This window comes from Centruroides vittatus, unplaced genomic scaffold, assembly GCF_030686945.1.
Source record: "Centruroides vittatus isolate TY-2023 unplaced genomic scaffold, ASM3068694v2 contig_150, whole genome shotgun sequence".
Taxonomy (NCBI): domain Eukaryota; kingdom Metazoa; phylum Arthropoda; class Arachnida; order Scorpiones; family Buthidae; genus Centruroides; species Centruroides vittatus.
The window spans coordinates 3,180,571-3,199,400 of NW_027120928.1; positions in this window are offsets into that span (position 1 = coordinate 3,180,571).

The window sequence follows — 18,830 nt, forward strand, 5'->3', positions numbered from 1 at the left end:
CATGCATTATACGTACTGTACTGTACATATATGCATACTTTATGTAGGCGTGTATATACTGTAAAGTATATAGATATGGACGTATAATATATTAATATATATATGTACTATACAGGGGAGCAAAAGTAGGTATACGAAGTTGTAAATCTGAGAAATACGGATGTTTAATGTTTGATATTCATTATTATTGTTATTTTTATCTTTTATTATTTCGTATTCCTTATTTGTGATTTAATTTATGCATAAAAATAAATGTTTTCCATAATAATAACTGTATACACTTTTGCACCCCTATATTATATTATACAAAATATATATATGAGGAAATTTATAAATGTACAGTGCAGTATATAAAATCTATATGGGAGGGCAGAGAATCTTTTTTACTGATGTGAGAAGAGAATGTAATGGTGACAAGTTTAAAAATTACTGTTTCTATATAATTAAATTTTATATACTTGGTGTGTGAAGACTATTTTTACACTAGAAAAGAACTAATTTATGAGTAAGTGTAGTGTAATTTCTCATCTGAAAGAATGACGAGACACGAAGATACGAAACAGAAATTACTCTGAAAAAAATTAATAATAATAATTTTGTGTCTATTTATAACGTGTAAATAATTTCCATTACGTTTTTTCAAAAGAAAATGAAATAAAATAGCTTTTATTCTGTTGTATTTTATCATAAAATTATTAAACTTTTATAATATAAAATGAACTTCTAAAATTATATTTTATGAATTATTACCAATGCGCTTTGTGATAAACTGTAGAAATAATTTATATTTAAATCTTTGAATAATAATTTTTATTTTAAAACTTTAAATATATATAAATTAAAAGTATAAAAACTCATTTAAAAACTTTTCTAAATAAATCTAATTTTTAAATTTTCTTCAAAAATGTTCTTAATATTTCAAAACCAAATTAATTATTTTTATTTTATAAATTTTTAAGTTTCTGTAAGGCCATATTTTTCTTCTCAATCCTCTTCTAACACACTGAAAGGTGACATTAGCTGAGAATATATCTCGTGAACTTTTATAGGCCGTGACCTACCGGTTGTGAAGCTTTACTTTGTTATATATTATACACTACGTCTGCTTAAGCGTTATATATTCCTATATATTCATTATTCATTTGCTTACACACATTAAGAAAATGAATATAAAAATGAATATATATGATGCAATACGTTTATCGTAAAAAAGTTAAAGAATAATTTATAAAAAGCAATGGATTATCTTCATTCGCTTTCGTGATATACATAAAATAAATTGAATATTTATTTTAAGTAGGCTCTCGACTTCCATAAATCATGCTATTTTTAACAAGTAACTTTGTTTCTGTTCCATAAAATGAAAACTAATTAATTGAAATGCTTTCATGTGATAATATAGAAGAGTATAAATCAGATAAGCGAGATCTAAACTACAATCATGAGAGTGATTTTACATATTGAGATTATATACTTTGTATTAATTAGTAAATTAATTTATGCTTTGTGGTGTTTAGTTATAATTACTTAACTCACTCTACTCACAGAAGAATTGCCTAAAAGAGGAATCGTGTGCAACTTTTTCTCCCTCTCCTTTAATTATTCCTGTTAATTGTCTTATTGCTTGGGGGTTATTAATTAAGCGTTGTGTAGTGTGGTACAGGTCCAAATATGTTCAAATTTCCAGCTCCTGTTCTATCCTTAACGTGCGACGTAACTTTCTTCAAGTTAAACTCTTTCTTATCTTACTATAGTACTTTATAATGCATATATTGATTGGCAGTCAGTTAATCATCAGTAAAGACTGAATTGCTGTCTTAATCAAATGATTAGTCATTTTTCCGGTAATTGTATAAAAAACATAAAACAAATTGTTCTAAACTGAGTTTACGATTCATATTCGCAATTGTGCTTGGACACACGAAACGAAATACGGTTAACTGATTTTCGGACCACTTCGTATGCACGTATTAATAAGGACAATGAATTAAGAAATGTTGAAAATATTTTCATAATTTTTAAGATTATTTAACATTCAAATAATTTATAAAATTAAAAATTATTTTAAAAATGATAATATAAATTTAATAATTTATATTAATGAGTTGATAATATAAAGGGCGTAGGAGCTGTTCATTAAAAAGACGTTAAGTATTTTAAACTCGAAAAATTATAAATAAAAGTTTATAAAATTATAAAAGTTTATTAAAAATTCGTAAAAAATAAAACAATATAAATGATTAATTACATAAAATTTAATTAAGTAATGCACTTTAAAGTTTCTTTATTAGATAAAATCTATTGATAAAAAGAAATTATAACTTTGAATTTAATTATTATAATGAGGGAGGAAAAAACTATTTTTAAGATAAATCTTGTAAATTATTATTTATATATTCCATATTTCTTTTATGTTATTTTCTTCTCATGTTTTTTTCATGCACATTTTTGGATGTGACATATGTCTTCTCATCTATAAACAGCATCATCTTTCTAATAAAATATTTAATGTTTGTTTCTATGAATGTCTTTAATTCATATTTAAAAAAAAATAATAATGATAAAAAGATCCAAGATGAATAAATAATATATTTTTATTACATAAAAATAAATAACATATATATATGTTATTTTTTCTGATATTGTAAAAAATTAAACATAATGTTATAAGTTACTTTAATGTTTCTTATTTTAAAATTTATAGATTTTTAAAACTAAACTGATTAAAGATAAAAAGTATATATATTTTTAATGTCAATAAATAGTTTTTTTATTACAAATAAATAACAAAAGAATCCGGTGACGAGTTGCTTAACTTTCTGGGCCGCATTTAATACTGCGCCGTCTGTTATGATATTTTATTTTAACATATTTTGCATTCTTAATTATTATAAAAAGGCAAAAACCTTAATGTTGAGGATAGAGATGACTTTTATAAAAATTGCAAGCGCTAATAACGAGTAAAATAGTCATTAAGTCCGACCCCGCTTTAGAGATATGACACACGAATCCCCTCTATCTCCCCGCTCCCTTAACCTTTAACCGCCGAAATTTAAAAGCATCAATCCTTCTAATACACAAACCTGCGTGCAAAATTCCAGAAATTTTTGACAAGAGGCAAGGAGTTATTAAACTTCAAATTGGGTAAACAAAATCGTGCCCCCACATATACACTAACATTCCTACATACAGAAACTCCCCCCCCCCCGAATTTTTTCGCATTTCTCAAAGGTTTTAAGGTGCCCTGAGTCCAAAAAATGTAAAAATATGAAGTGATATTTTTGACGGGTCAACAGCCGGAAAAGTAATACAGCATATTTATTTTCCATTTTTATAAAATAATACAAATAACAACGATGAATTATTTATTGTGACATGGTCATAATGCCTAGCTGCAATTTTTAATCATATTTTTAATTTATTTAATTTAAAATATATGCTCTCCACCTCAAATTAGTAGTGGGTTGCCCCTGTACATCGTACTTTACCTTTAACAATAGAGTCGTGCCGGTCATATATCTAAACGGTGACTTCAAGTTTGTATCGGAAGTTCATATATAGTTAATTGGGATCTCCTGTTCCCTAAGGTGCTCATATATGATCTCGTATTTTATCTATCTATCTCCTTTCTCAAGATTTAGAAAAGACAGACGAACGGACAGACGACAGTGGGAATTTATAAAGCTACAATTTTTTCAAATTGCAGCCCAATAACTTATTTTTTTTTAATTTAAGAAATATTTTTATTGAAATAATTTTTATGCAAATTAAATTTATGATATTTTTCTGTTTTTTTTAAATAACAGATTATTGTAATAAATATTTTAAAGTTTTTCATACTGTATATTTTCATGCAAAATAATTTATTATTTAAGTTTAATTAAAGTTAAAAATTAATTATTACATAAATTTCTTAAAACTTAAGAAATTTATATCTAATCTTGCATATAAGTTTCTTAATTATTCATGTACAGTAAAAAAAAAATATTCGGTACCGGTTTACACAGGTTTTACTTTAACTAAGAATATTTTCATACCAAAAAAAACTAAAATTTAAAAATTAATTTAATTACATTTTTCATTATTTAAATATTCAAAAGTATAAATTTCGTATAAAGAATTTATTTTTTAATTTTAAATTCATATATTTTTTTAATATTAGTTTTAAGTAGAAATATAGAAACTCACTAGAAATATCCACTTTTTATAATTTTTTAAATATTAATCTAATAAAAATTTCCATATTTTTAATGTAGTAAATTATTATTTTTATTTTATTTTACTTTATTTTTTTATAAATGTGTGTATTTTATTATTATTATTATTGGAAAGTAAGTAACGTTATGTTGTATTCTTTCACTCACTGAAAATCAATAGCTGAAAGGATGTTGAATTAAACAGAATCTATCAGAATAAATCGATTTTCTTTCTCTTCTTTTAATTCTAATTTTTATTGTGAATCATTATTTCTTCACAGTTTCTTCTTTGTTAAAAATTTCCTTAAAATTGAAGAATGAATAGAAATCTCCATAAAGAAATAGTCGATAAAGGTAACTTCCTTTGATTATTTTTTATTTTATTTTTTTAAGAAAAAAAGATTTGTTACAAAATTCTGTTACAAATACACTTTCTCAGTATGACGCCAGATGTTTTCTTCACTGCAAAGAATAATTAATTTTCTTTAAAAGTAATATTTCAACGGCAAAAATAACAGAATGTTGCCTTTTTTTAATTAATTGAATCTCATAAAAAATAACAAAATTTATTAATATTTTTTAAAATGAAAATCTTTATAAATAGCCGAAAAGTCAATTGACCAAGTTTTACTTTCCTACATATAACAAAGGGAAAGGATGACGATCGGTCAAAAATAGCCCACCTTAAATTATCGAAGCATGCCAAAAAATCTGGAAGTTTTTCTGTATATGTATAGATGTTAGTGTTTGTGGGGCACGATTTTATTCACCCAATTTAAAACTGTGCATATTGTCTATGTTTCTGAAAATTTGTAGGCAACTTTGTATATTAGGGGCATTAATACTATTAAATTTTGCTTATTATAGGTTGAGAGGTTGAGAAGGTAGAGTGGGCCATGTGTCGTATATCGAATGTGATCAGATTTAATGAAGATTTTACTAGTTATTAGCATTTGCAATATTTTATAAAACTCTACCCTCAAAATTAATTAAGCTTTTTTTCCTATTTTATCATTAATTATATAAGACGTTTTTAAATAAAATGTTATAACAGATGGCGCCTCACACAACTTTAACTTTTTTGCCGTAAAGTTATGCAACTCCTTGCTGGGTTTTTATACAAAGAACTGGAAATTTTTGCAATAAATGTCAGCAACTTGTGAAGATATGTCAAAGCTTTTAATTCGCGTAATAAATGAAGAAAATAGCATTTTGAACAATTTTTGTAAAGTTTTAAGCAATTAATTATTTAAATAAGACGGCAATTTAGTTTCCACAATAGCTAACTGATAAGCTTTTAAGCTTCCCTCTACTTCTACCGTTATTCACATATTTTATTACCTGCTATAAGATGGTAATTTACTCTTTACAATAGCTACAATATCAATAAAAATGGTCCTTAATACAGCAATTTAGTGTTTACAACGGTTAACAGACTTTTGAACAACCCAGTATTTCAATATTTAAAGAAAATAATAAAGTATTTGAATAATACAGAAATTTGATCTTTATACTGGTTAATTGACCCTTTATCCACCCTATATTTCAATATTTACTTTACTTATTAGACATTTTATGTACTTGAAAGATGATTTTTTGTAGATGATATATGAGTTTATCAAAGAATTGTTCATAAACTTACAAATAAAAATGTTTGAAAAAGAAAAAAATCCAGCAACGAGTTGCATAACTATCCAGGCAATAAATTTAAAAATTATGTGTTGCGCCATCTGTTATAAAGATTTATTTTTAAAATCTTTTTATATGGTTAATTATTATAAAATGGCAAAAAAGCTCAAGTTGCAGGATAGAGATGAGTTTTATAAAAAAAAAAAAAAAAAATGTTGATAACGAGTAAAATCTTAAGTCCGACCCCTCTCGAGATTAGATAAATTACTCGTACCTCTATCTCCCCACCCCTTAACCTTTCACCACCAAAATTTAACGGAATCAATCCTCCTAATACGGAGGATTGATTCCACAAATCCCCCAGCAAAATTTCAGAAATTTTTCGACAAAAGACGCAGGTGTTATTAACCTTCAAATTAGGTGAATATATCCATACATAATGAAAAAACCCCTGAAATGTTTTGCATTTCACAACGTTTCAATATTCCCTGAGTCGAAAGATGTAAAAACTTTGGGGGTTCGTCTTTTTATCGATGGCCATACTTTCCCTCTATTATATATAACAGCCAGGAACGTAAAAAACTAAAACTATAAGTGGTTAGAATGGTAAAAAATATCATTATTGTATTGTTTATTAACATGAAAAGATTAAAAAACTTTGAAAATCATAAAATTTTTATAGCCGAATCACTTTTTCGACAATAAATTTATTATTGTACGCATCAAAAACAATTTTATCTTAAAATTTTTAACATTTTAAGATATTTTTTTTAAATAATAAATTATTTGGAAATATTTTCTACAACAGTAAATGTTTATAAATTTATACTTAATTGGAAACTAAAAATAATGAATTAATAATTTATCGTTTTCAAGTTACAGCTAATTGTGAATTTTATGATGAATTTGTAAATTGAATAGAAACTAAACAAACCGAGGAAGGAACAATCGAACAAACTTGTTAATTATTTTAAAAATGAATAATTAAACAACTTTGCAATTGAACAACTGAATATTACGAGGAACAATTTGAAAAGTGAACAATTAAATCATAAACTAAACAATTCAAAAATTTGAACAGTTGAGTAAAAAACTAAACAGTTGATTCATAAATAACAATTAAAAAATTAAAGAATTTAAAAAAATCTTGAACAAGAAACTAAGCAATTTGACAACTGCAGAAAACTAATTAAACTAAAAAGTAAAAATTATAAAAATTATTGTGACATCATTATAATGTCAAGCTACAGTTTTTAATCATATAATTAATTTATTCAATTTGACATATATACTCTCGATTTTAGTAGTGTCTTGCCCCTATATATCATACTTTTCCTGACAACGACACAGTCATGCCGGCCATCGTTCTACAGAAAATTTGTGAACTGAAATCACGTGACTTCCGGTGTTCACCGGAATTTCTTATGTAGTTAATCGGGACCTCTTGCACCTACTCTTCCCATATCTCGTCTCTAGTTTTACCTGTCTATTCCATTCACGAGATTAAGGAAGAACAGTCTGACAAGCAACGGACGTCAGTAGAAATTGCGGGTCTGCAATTTGATATTTGCAGCCCAATAAGAAACTGAACAAATTCAAAACTATAATGTTAAATTAAATTTAAAATTGTTCAATATTATATTTATTTATTCACTTTATAAACATCTTTTATTCAATAATTTACTTTTTAATTTACTCTTTTTTCAGTATTTAATTTTTATTAATTATAGTTATACAAAAAACTAACAGCTAAGGATTTTTAGATATAATACATATATATTTTTTTACAGAAGGAGAGGGAAGTAAATTGTAATCTGATATAACCTATGTAGCAATATAATACCATCGGTCACAATGATTTATTCTAGTTTGTTGACAAAAGACTTATCATAGAAATATAAAAAGTTCCGAAAAACAATTACTGGATTCGACGATTTATCTCGTAACAAAGGGGGAAAAAGGCAGAAAAAATTCAATTTCGTGTATTTCAAGAGAGTTTTTTTTTTTCTCAAGAGAACGGAAAAGAAAAGTGCAATTTATAACATTCTGTTGTATAAGATGATAGGGAGCAGCAAATGTTCAAGTTCCTCTTCAAAATGATCCTTGGATTCATTTTAACGTTTATTATTGACATGAGCGAAGAGGAATACTTCTGTGTTCATCACAAAGTAGAACATGATTTAGACGTATTATTAGAAAATTATGTGTCATAATATATCTGAAATTTCCGATATTTTTGCAAAAAAATTAAGATTCAATTAAAAAAGGAAAACGTCACACAGTGTTTTATGACATAGTGCATAAATTTTCAATGTTTTCTTTAAAATTCAAACTTCGTTCTTTGAAGAATGTTCATTAATTAATTATGGAGGCAGAGTGATACAATTCAACATCCAGCACATTCGCTCAATTTTTATTTTAGGAAATGTTTTTTGAAGCGAATATTTTCTTAAAATAGAAAATATAATCGAGAAATGTGTATACCGTGCTTCCAAAACTTAAATTGTTGTCTTATTTAAGTCCTTTATTACATTAAAACTTTACAAAATTCATTATAACAAGAGCATCTTTCCTTTTCAATGTACAAATTATAGCACCATAACATATTAAATTACAACTTCTATAGTGTATTCGAGAATTTACACCATAAACCGACTGGGCCACTCTAATTCTATAATGGTATTTATTAAAACAATGCCAAAATCTCACGTGGCCCAATCGTCATTTAATTAATTGTGTATAACGCCGAATTAATAAAAAGACGACAATTTAATATTCTCAACGGATTAACTAACTTACGGACCGTTCTGTATATGGAGGAAAGTATAGAAAAGTGTTTGTTAAGTTACCATAAGTAAAAAATATTTTCATTAATCTTTTCCATTATTTTTTAAAGGATTTATACGTGAAAAACAAACACATTCTTTTATTTTAACTTTATTATTCTTGTATAAACAGTGTTTTTCTCCACTTCTTTAGCTTCTTTTAACGTAATGCAGCTCATCCTGATCTAACCCATCATCCTTCTTTGCTTCTCCATATTTCTTTTTTTTTCATTTTATTTTATTTTTTGATGTAAAAGACTTTTTAGATGGAGAGAGAAGGAAAGAGGGAGGGAGGTAGATTAAATTCTTTAGATGCGTCCAGATATATTTATTTGCATTCTGCCTACTGACGTCATTTGGCAATATCGTTCAGAATGCAAACACAAACCTCGTATCCTATCCAATATCAGAGATCTAGAATATAGAAAAACACGTTGAGGCTGCACCTTTCATTGTTTAGGGTCAGCATAGATGGAATAGTTTTTCTCTAACGTTCAATAGGTCAATATCTATGATATTCGATAAAAATATTTTATTTATTAATAAATATTTTCTGTATAAATATATATTTTTTTCTAAATAAATAAATAATATAATAACTTAGTATTAAAATTAAAAAAATAAATAAATATATATTAATATAATTACCATTAAAAAGTTCTAAATTTCACGCTTAATTTCAATTTACAATACATTTTTTCAAGATGAATGTAGTTTTGTAAGCGGGCTGTCGAGAGGGAAGATGGGGATTTTTCCTTGGGCACGGAGAAAATTTAGGGTTCCCTTAGCGGTTCCTACCCGTATAAAATTAACCTTATCCTTTACTAGCAGAAAATAAAATCTTTAATAATATTTTTATTAATAGAAAAACGTCTACAAATTTTATTTGCTCAAAATATGGCTAAAGGGGCTCACTAAGAAGCAAAAAATGCCCTATACAAGCTGTCGGCAGCACTGTAAGTAACAAAGTTAGTACTGATGTTAATGTCGAAAAAGCGTTTTTTTAAATATAAAATTAAGCTAGAAATTTAATAAAACTTGGATTATTTGTAATTTTTAATATTATATTTTACAGTTGTTATAACAAACAGGTGGGAATCGCGCGTCTTGGCGATTCCATACCTTACAAAATATATAAATTTTTACTTTTACCACTGATTGTAAACTTATAAATTAAATTTAAAAGAAAAAATACATATATAAAACTAACATTAAATGCAAATATTAAAAAAAAAATCGACGAAGTTATTGTGACATCGTCACAATACCGGAATGCAATTTTTAATTTTGTATTTTTAATTTATTTAATATAAAATTAATGTTCTCGATTTTAATAGTCTTGCCCCTGTACATCATACTTTCCCTGTTACCAACAGAGTCATTGAGGTCAGTTATCTTATTCCATTGTGGAGAAAATGGCTGAATTGAAATCACGTGACTTCAGGATCCCTTCCCCGGAAATTTTTATTTAAAATAGTAAATTACCGTGAATCTTACGTATTGGTCACTCGATATAGTGTAAACTTTCAGCTCAGTTATTCCAGAGTTTGCTATATAGGAGTGCACTGTATAGTTAAATATACAATGCCCCATACTATATTAAATTTAATTTAATAAAAATTTATACGCTATCTGAAATAAATATTTTATATTTTATTCAGGAAAGGAAGTACAGACATTCTGGATAAAACTTTCATCACATTTTCTGGTATATTAGTTAATTATTTAATGTTCAGCATATTATATATGAAAAATGTTATAAAAATTTTATTTATTTTTTAGTATAATTAATACTTAATTACTTAATTTAAAAATTCAATTTAATTCAAGGAATTTATTCAAAACAAATAAAATTTTAATTTTGATTAAGCTGTAATAAATTCATTAACAAATATATTTTTTAAAAAACTACAAAATTTAAAGTACTGTATAAATTTATTTTATATTTACTCATTTTAATAAATTAAAAATAAAACTCTTGGCATGATGTCAAAACAAATCAAATTATATTTAATTTATATAAATTTCATCAAAAAATATAAATGGATGTAGTCTGTTAAATAACAATACGAAACTGTGTACTTATTATGACAACGTCACAATAATGGACTGAAATTTTTAATAATCTTGTAATTTAAAAAGTCACGTGACTTCCGCAGCAGACAGGAAGTTCATATGCAGTTAATCGGGTCCCCGGATGTTTTCTATATCTGGTCTCTATTTTTATCTTCGTTCTTGAGATTAACGAAGGAAGGACGGACAAACGAACGGACGAACGACATTTGGGAACGTACAGGTCTGCAATTTGAAAATTGCACTCAATAATTTATAAGGTTTAAATATTTTGACACGAAAACTACTATTATCGATTTTAAAACTTTATTTTAATTTTCTTGCCATGTTAAATCACATATTTCAAAGTGACACTTTTATGAAAGGTAACACCTAACTAAAACTCATTGTCGAGGAAAATAGTTTGTTTAATTCATGACTTTAAAACTCTTTTGTCATTTAAATATCATTCTAAACGAGTATTGTAAAGTATTATATTTATTTTTAACTAATCGGAATGAAAGCTTCTTGATTTTCTTTAACAATTCCCATTAAACATAACCTATTTTTCTTTGCTTTTTAACAAAGGACCATACATTGGTTACGGTTTCTATTCATTTTCTTAACTTTTCTAGCTAAGTTTATAGTAAAAGTTTTGTTGATAACAGATATTTTAGATATCCTTTGAAAAAGTATGATTGATTCTTTTGCTTATAATGTCGGCCAATGACCTGAGTGAAAAGAGATAGCGATTTATTCAGTCAAAAGGTGAAAATGTACATATTTCCTTTCATTGGAAAAGCAATCTTGATGATGCTTACAAGGATACTTTTCTATCATACAATAAACGGAATAACACATATATATAATATATGTGGTTCCAAACTGTATAATATATCATAGAAATTCTCGCATTTTTAAAATAAAAGATAAAGTTATATTATTAAAAATGTTGGTATATTATGTAGTTATTTATATAAGTAATATTTAGATAATATAATTAATTTTAGTAATTAGGAATTATAGGTCTAACTTACTATTACCACAAAAATTACATTTTATTGAATAAATGTATTGTGTTATGTGTTATAATTATTAATTAACTAGGAAATAAATTGTCTACAAAATTCGAAATTCCATTTTAAAAAGGCTGGCAAAGTTATTATACTATTTCTTTGTTTTCATCCCTAACAATTGCTATCGTTACTTTTAAGTCTTCAGATTGATTGGGGAGATATTAAGGGAATGGGGCCATATATCCCGAAACCATGGTCCTATTTTCTGAAAATTTTTTGAAATACTTCTCCCTAACACACAAATCTTGCTGTTAAATTTCAGAAAATTTTGACGGAAGGTACAGAAATTATTAAGCTTTAAAGTGGGAGAATAAAATCGTGTCTCTACACAGAAACATCCATAGATAAAGAAAACACCCCGAACTTTATTATTTATTTTTTGCATTTCTGGATGTTTCAAGGTCCTGTGAGTCAAAAAATGTAAAAATATAAAATTAATTAATTTAATGATTTATATATTTTATTTTCTTTCAAACAGATTTATGTAATGTTATACATAGATAGAAACGTATAACCCGCGATCGCCAGGTTGATTTAAAGCACGTTTGGAGATAATATTAACATTTCTCAACATCCTGAAAAAAAAATACAAAGGGTTATTGACTGAAAATACTCTCAAAAATCTTTTCACATAAACATTTTGGCTTCCATTTATGCTAGCTGATCTTCTTATAGATTCAATTTATATAAAATAAACAAAATTATAATCATACGAGACATAATATGATGCTTTATTTCAGGAGAAACGAGACATTTTTTAATTGTAGCTTAATATAATTTAATAAAATACGTGATGAAAATAATATTAAATTAAAAATTTATTATCATTTTCATCACTTATTTTATAATAATTATTAACTTTTATCAACTTTTTCGATTATTATTAATTAATTATCATCAACTTTACTTAATTACTAATCTTTCTTGTGTGATAACTTAATTATTTTCGAAAATAAATGAAAAAAATCGAAATATTAAAAAATTATTTTGTAATTTAATTATTACTTCATTTGCATTTTGTATCATTAATTATTCTTTAAATAACACTTGAAAAATTGCAATTTTTTTAATCAAAGTTATTGCATATTTTAATAAAAAAAATATTTTAATAAAATTTTAATTAAAATTATCTTTTAAAAATAAATTTGTATTATATTTCGTTTGCCATTTTTAACTAAATAATTAAAATGAATTAATAGAAAATATATCACGCGATCTACAGGTTGATTTTATAATACATCTCGGTAAAATAGTAACATTTTTCAACATCCTAAAAGATTTATATTAAAAATTTTGTTAATTAATTGCAATAACTTTAATATAAGTTAAATTTATTACATTTTTGGTATAATAAGTTTAATTCTCGTTAAAACAAAAATTAAATTCATCAAAATTTTTATTTTGATAAATTTAAATTTTATTTTATTTAATTTTCATATTATTTAATTTATTTATTTTATCGATAGAAATTTATAAAATAGAAAATAATTTAATTTAGCAAGTTATGAAATATATTAATATGCACATAAAATTAAAAATGACTTAAAATTATTAAATTATATAATTTAAGTAAATATAATTAAATAAAAATTGAATTCATTTATATAAAAATAATTTTTAATAGAAGTTTAAATGTTTTCTTCTACTAAACAATGGTTTTATTTTATTATTTCCATTATTATTTGTAGTGAAAAATGTTATTGTATTCACTGTCTGCTGTCTGTCTGCCCGTCCTTCCTTGTACCATTTCAATAGTAAACATTTTTAGAAAAAGATTCCTTAAGAAATTTTTATTATTGTAGAGACTCCACACAAGTTTTTTACAAAGAGATCACGTGCCTTTTGACACGTGTCTCTCCTTCCCAAATATGAAAGCCATGCTTAAATACTAAATAATCTAAAGCGTTAACGTCATCGGAAATTTAAAAATCTCTGGCAGTTGTTAAATTCAGGCTAAATCCTGTCAGGATACCTCTAATTCGATAAACGATGGCCCCATTAAGGCATTTAACAAGGTAATGGGTAGATCTCATCATTACGAGTCCTCCCTCCCCATTATCCATATTTAAAAACTCAAACAGCTAAAAAACTTCAAGAGTTATGATTCAGATGTTGTTATATATTTTCAAATTTTCGACTCTAAAATCCCATTTCTAATCCTAGAATATTTTAAAATGTACTATACACACCTTGATAAATTTATATCATTCTATTTTGAACACGAATTTGTCAAGAGGGACCCATAATTCTGACATTTTTAGAGTTATGGATCCCCTGACAAATTTTGATTGAATAATGCAGGTTCCACTATGAACCATCTCTGCTGGGATCGTTTTCCTCGCGGGATCATAACACGTGCTCTCTCTTCTCCACAGTGGGTAGTCATATTAACAAAGTTCAAATACGACGTATTAAAATCTTTAAGGCATTATGATAAATATAATTTCTTTACATAACTTCTATATCAAATTATACCATTTATCATTAGTTTTAAACAACTGATGATGATATTATTAAATACATATATGTACTACATCTAAATTTATAGTCACATACATACAAATTTTCTGTTTATAATTAATTATATATAATATAAGCAATATTTAATTAATAAAAATCCAGCAACGAGCTGCGAATTTTTACCAGCAGAAACAATTAAAAATGTGTCTGGCGCCATCTGTTATATTTTACTTTAATTTATTATTATTATTATTATTATTATTATTCATTATGAAAAATGGCAAAAGGCTTAATTTAGAGGATAGGGATGAGTTTTATAAAATATTGTAAATGCTGATAACGAATAAAATTAACATTAATACCGATCCAACTCGAGATACGATAAATGATCCCACTTTATCTCCCTACCCCCTCGACCTTTAATCACCAAAATTTATTAGCAGCATTGCTCCTAATACCCAAACTTCCTTGCAAAATTTCAGAAATTTTCGACAAAAGGCGCAGGAGTTATTAAACTTCAAAGTGGTTAAACAGAATCGACCCCGTTAGAGATTCCTATACACTTACATCCATACAAACTGAAAAATCCCACTTTTTTTCAATTCTTAACTCTAAGACAAAAATCTTGGGGGGGGCATTTTTTGACCGATTGCCACACTTTCTCTCTGTTATATATAACAACCAGGAAAGTAAAAACCATTCCATTTTGATTAACACACAATTTAGTTTCTCTAATTTTAGCATATTTGGTTGAATGCTCCATTAAGTTTTATCAAATTCACTGTCACCATGTTAATAACAACTAATTACTCATATTTCAGCCTTAGAAACTAATATACTTAATAATTAAATGTATTTTTATTTATTATTATTACTTGGAATAACTCATTATAACTTACAAAAAAGGTGTGTATAACTTTTACTAACTAAATTATTACATAATAATCTTACTAATTACAAACTTAATTAACATTTCCTCCCTTAAAAGTTTAATTTTGTTAATTAGTTACAATAATTAATTAATTTTTTTTCTTTTCTAAGAAATGACATTTTTCTAAATTAAGAAAATTAGATTAGAGGTTAAAGTTTGGAAAATTTTAAAGGTATTTTTTTAATTAAATATAATTTTTTTAAGTTAAAAATGAAAGGAAAAGTGGACATTTTTTTAACCTTCACTTGGAAAAAATTTATAATGATAATAATTAGGACCTTTCATGGGACAAGAAAGGCTTGAAGCTCTCTTGACCTTTGAAAGGTCAAGAGAGGTTCAAGATCCTGTTTATTTACAATACAATTTCTTGAGGCCTTACTTTATTTTAAAAAAAAAACAATGTCAAAATCCTTATATTATATATAAGAAGGTCTGCAAGCGTTTTTGAGGCCTTCAATATATTAAAAATCAGTGTAATTTTAGAATAATATTTAAAATTTAAAGTATTTCTCTCTTAATACACAAGACATGCAACAGAATGAATAATTTTGAACAGACTTTTTGACATCGGCTTAAATATGAAGCCCTATCGAATGGCCTTACTGTAAGGTCATGATAATAATAATAGATATTTATTGGATATCTTTATTTGACATTTGTAGAAATGGAGTTTTTACTTTGTATATCATCACCACACCCACAAAATACGAAGTCCCTTTGGGAAGAGTGTGCGTGCCTCTTTTTTTGGAATTATATTAGTGTACATTCTTGGTAAATTGTTAGTTGGCGTGACCAATTTTTATAGAAACTACACTTGAGAGATTATGAAATTACGTATAACTTGTTTAAGATGAGAAAAATTCAGTTGTGTATGTTATTACTGTGTTAAATCATTATTAATCTGGTTTCTAATATATAAAATATTTCTAAATATATTAAGATAAAATATTAAATTTAGTTTTTTAAAATTTTTATATAAAGTGTAAAGATTTTTAAATGTATATATATATAAAGAAACCTCTCCAAAACGGAACCAGAATAAAACGAAAACCTGTCAAACCGAAATAAAATATTCGCTGCAACACGATTCCGGTTTATACAGGTTTTACCGTATATAACGTAAAATATTAAATAGATGTTTTATTTTTTAATTCAAAATTTTTTCTTATAAATAATCATTTTAAATATAAAATAGCGCGAAAATCAATTAACCAAGATACATTATAATTATTATTTCTTAAATTCATCCTTAAAATGATCGTATATATATATATATAGTAACTAACGTCAGTAACTTATATATATATATTTGTTATTTTATTATAAAGTATTATTTATTAATCAATTATTTTCTTTCAAATATACACAAATATCTCTAAAATTAAACAATACCTATTGTATTACTTTCCCGGCTGTTATACGTAACAGAGGGAAAGTATGTCGATCGGTCTGAAAATGACCCCAAGATTTTTATATTTTGGACTCAGAGGACTTTGAAACTACAAAAATGCAGAAAAAGTTGGGTTTTTTTTCTGTATATATGGATATTTGATTGTTTGTATGAGAAAGGGGGACGATTTTGTTCACCCACTTTGAAGCCTTATAACTTCTGTGCCTTTTGTTGAAATTTTCTGAAATTTTGCAGGGAGATTTAAATATTAGGGGCGTTGATCCTGTTAAATTTTGGCGGTTAAAAGTCAAGCAGGTGGAGAGATAGAGGGGATCTTGTGTCTTATCTCGAGTGGGGTCGGAATTAATGGAGATTTTACTTATTATTAACATTTACGATTCTTTTTAACGCTTATCCCTATCCTCAAAATTAAGTTTTTTGTCATCATATAATAACTAATAATATAAAAAGATTATAAAAATAGAATCTCATATCAGATGGCAACAAACGACTATAACAATTTCCGGGAAAGTTACGCAACTCGCTGCTAGATTTTTAAAATAGATTTTATTAAACTAAATGATAATTATAATATACACGAATGTGTAAGAACTGATTTTAAAAATATACATTTTTATAAATGAATTTATAAATTATTTAAAAAAAAAAAATACAAACTTTTTAAAAATTTTGATAATATAAAACTAGCATTCTCTGGGGTGTGATGAAGGTTTTATAACCGTAACAAAATGTAAAACAATAATAACGTAGGCTTAAATTTAACATTCAAATTATAAACCAGCGCCAATAAATAATAATGCCATAAAAATGTTATTAATTCAACTAAATCAACTATTTTTATTGCTAAAAGCTGTGACAGTTCTTGAATATAATTTACATATTTATAAATGTTATATAAAATTGAATAATTTTAATTTAAATATTAATTTTTTTAGATAAATATTTGTGTATATTTAATAAGATATTAATAAATTTCAAGATTGTTTTAATTTTATTGCAATTTTAATTATTATATCTTATGGTTTATTCATTAAGTTATATAATTTATAATGCAATAACCATGCGCGATTGCTGCGAATGTGAATTTGAATATTCGTAATCACCTGTGCAACATCAAACGTCAATGTTATTACATTAAAACATAATATATATATTTAATTAGATGAAGAATGTTATAAACATAATTAATATTATATAATCTTGCAAGTTATACCTCAACTCGACTTACACCAGTAGCAAACAGGAGAGTGTCGAGAATATTACGTGGTATCAATTCGTTCTGTCAGACCATTCACCGACGATCCTGTAACGTGCCACGTTCGTATTGCAACTGTCATTACAAGAGGCTAGGCACCCAGGAAGGCCATTGTAGGCCTTCTCCATACACTGGTTCTAGTAGATGTAGAAATTCGAAACTGTGGGAGAATTAATAGAAATTAAAACTGAACGTTTTTATGATATTTTGAAACTTTGACCCTTGATCTTTAAAGTTAAAAACGGGTATAACCTTAAAATTTTTAATGGCAACTCATATCTTGTTGAATATTGTTTAAAGTACTTTTAATGCAGAATACTCGTACAATGGTGTTGAAATCAAATATACCGAAATGATATGCTACAAGATACGCGTTACCAATCAAAATTTAATGTTACAACCGATTTGATCATTAAAGTTCAAATACTAAATTAGCATTAAAAATGCTGATTTTTAGATTAATTGATACTATCAAAATTCAAATTTCTACGTTTAAGAGACACAGAACTGTGAGGAGTCTTTCCAGGACACACTATATTTGGGTGTATGTATTTAAATATATTTTATCCTAAAGTTTTAAAGGACAAAGATCAAAATGGGCAATAAAATATAGTTTTTATATTTATTAATACTATCAAAATTTCACATTTCTTTATCTAACAGGGCCAGAGAGATACAAGAGTTAGATTCTCTTCTCTGAACACTCTGTATAATAATTACTTGAACTTAAAAATTTATTCTATTCATTCTATAAAGGATTTTTCTGTTGACGTCTAATTTTATTTTACTTGTCAAATAAAATCAACGTTTGTTGTCAAGTAAATGTCTCTAGAGATAAGTTAAGAAGGAAAAAAGCAGCGATGCTGCTAGCTACAGTCTAAAATTCTGCAAGACTTTCCTTATTTAATTTAGCTTTTTTTTCTTTATTATTTATATTTTCTGGTCACGATCATTTATGAAAGAATTTCGATTTAATTTTTATTCATTTATATTTG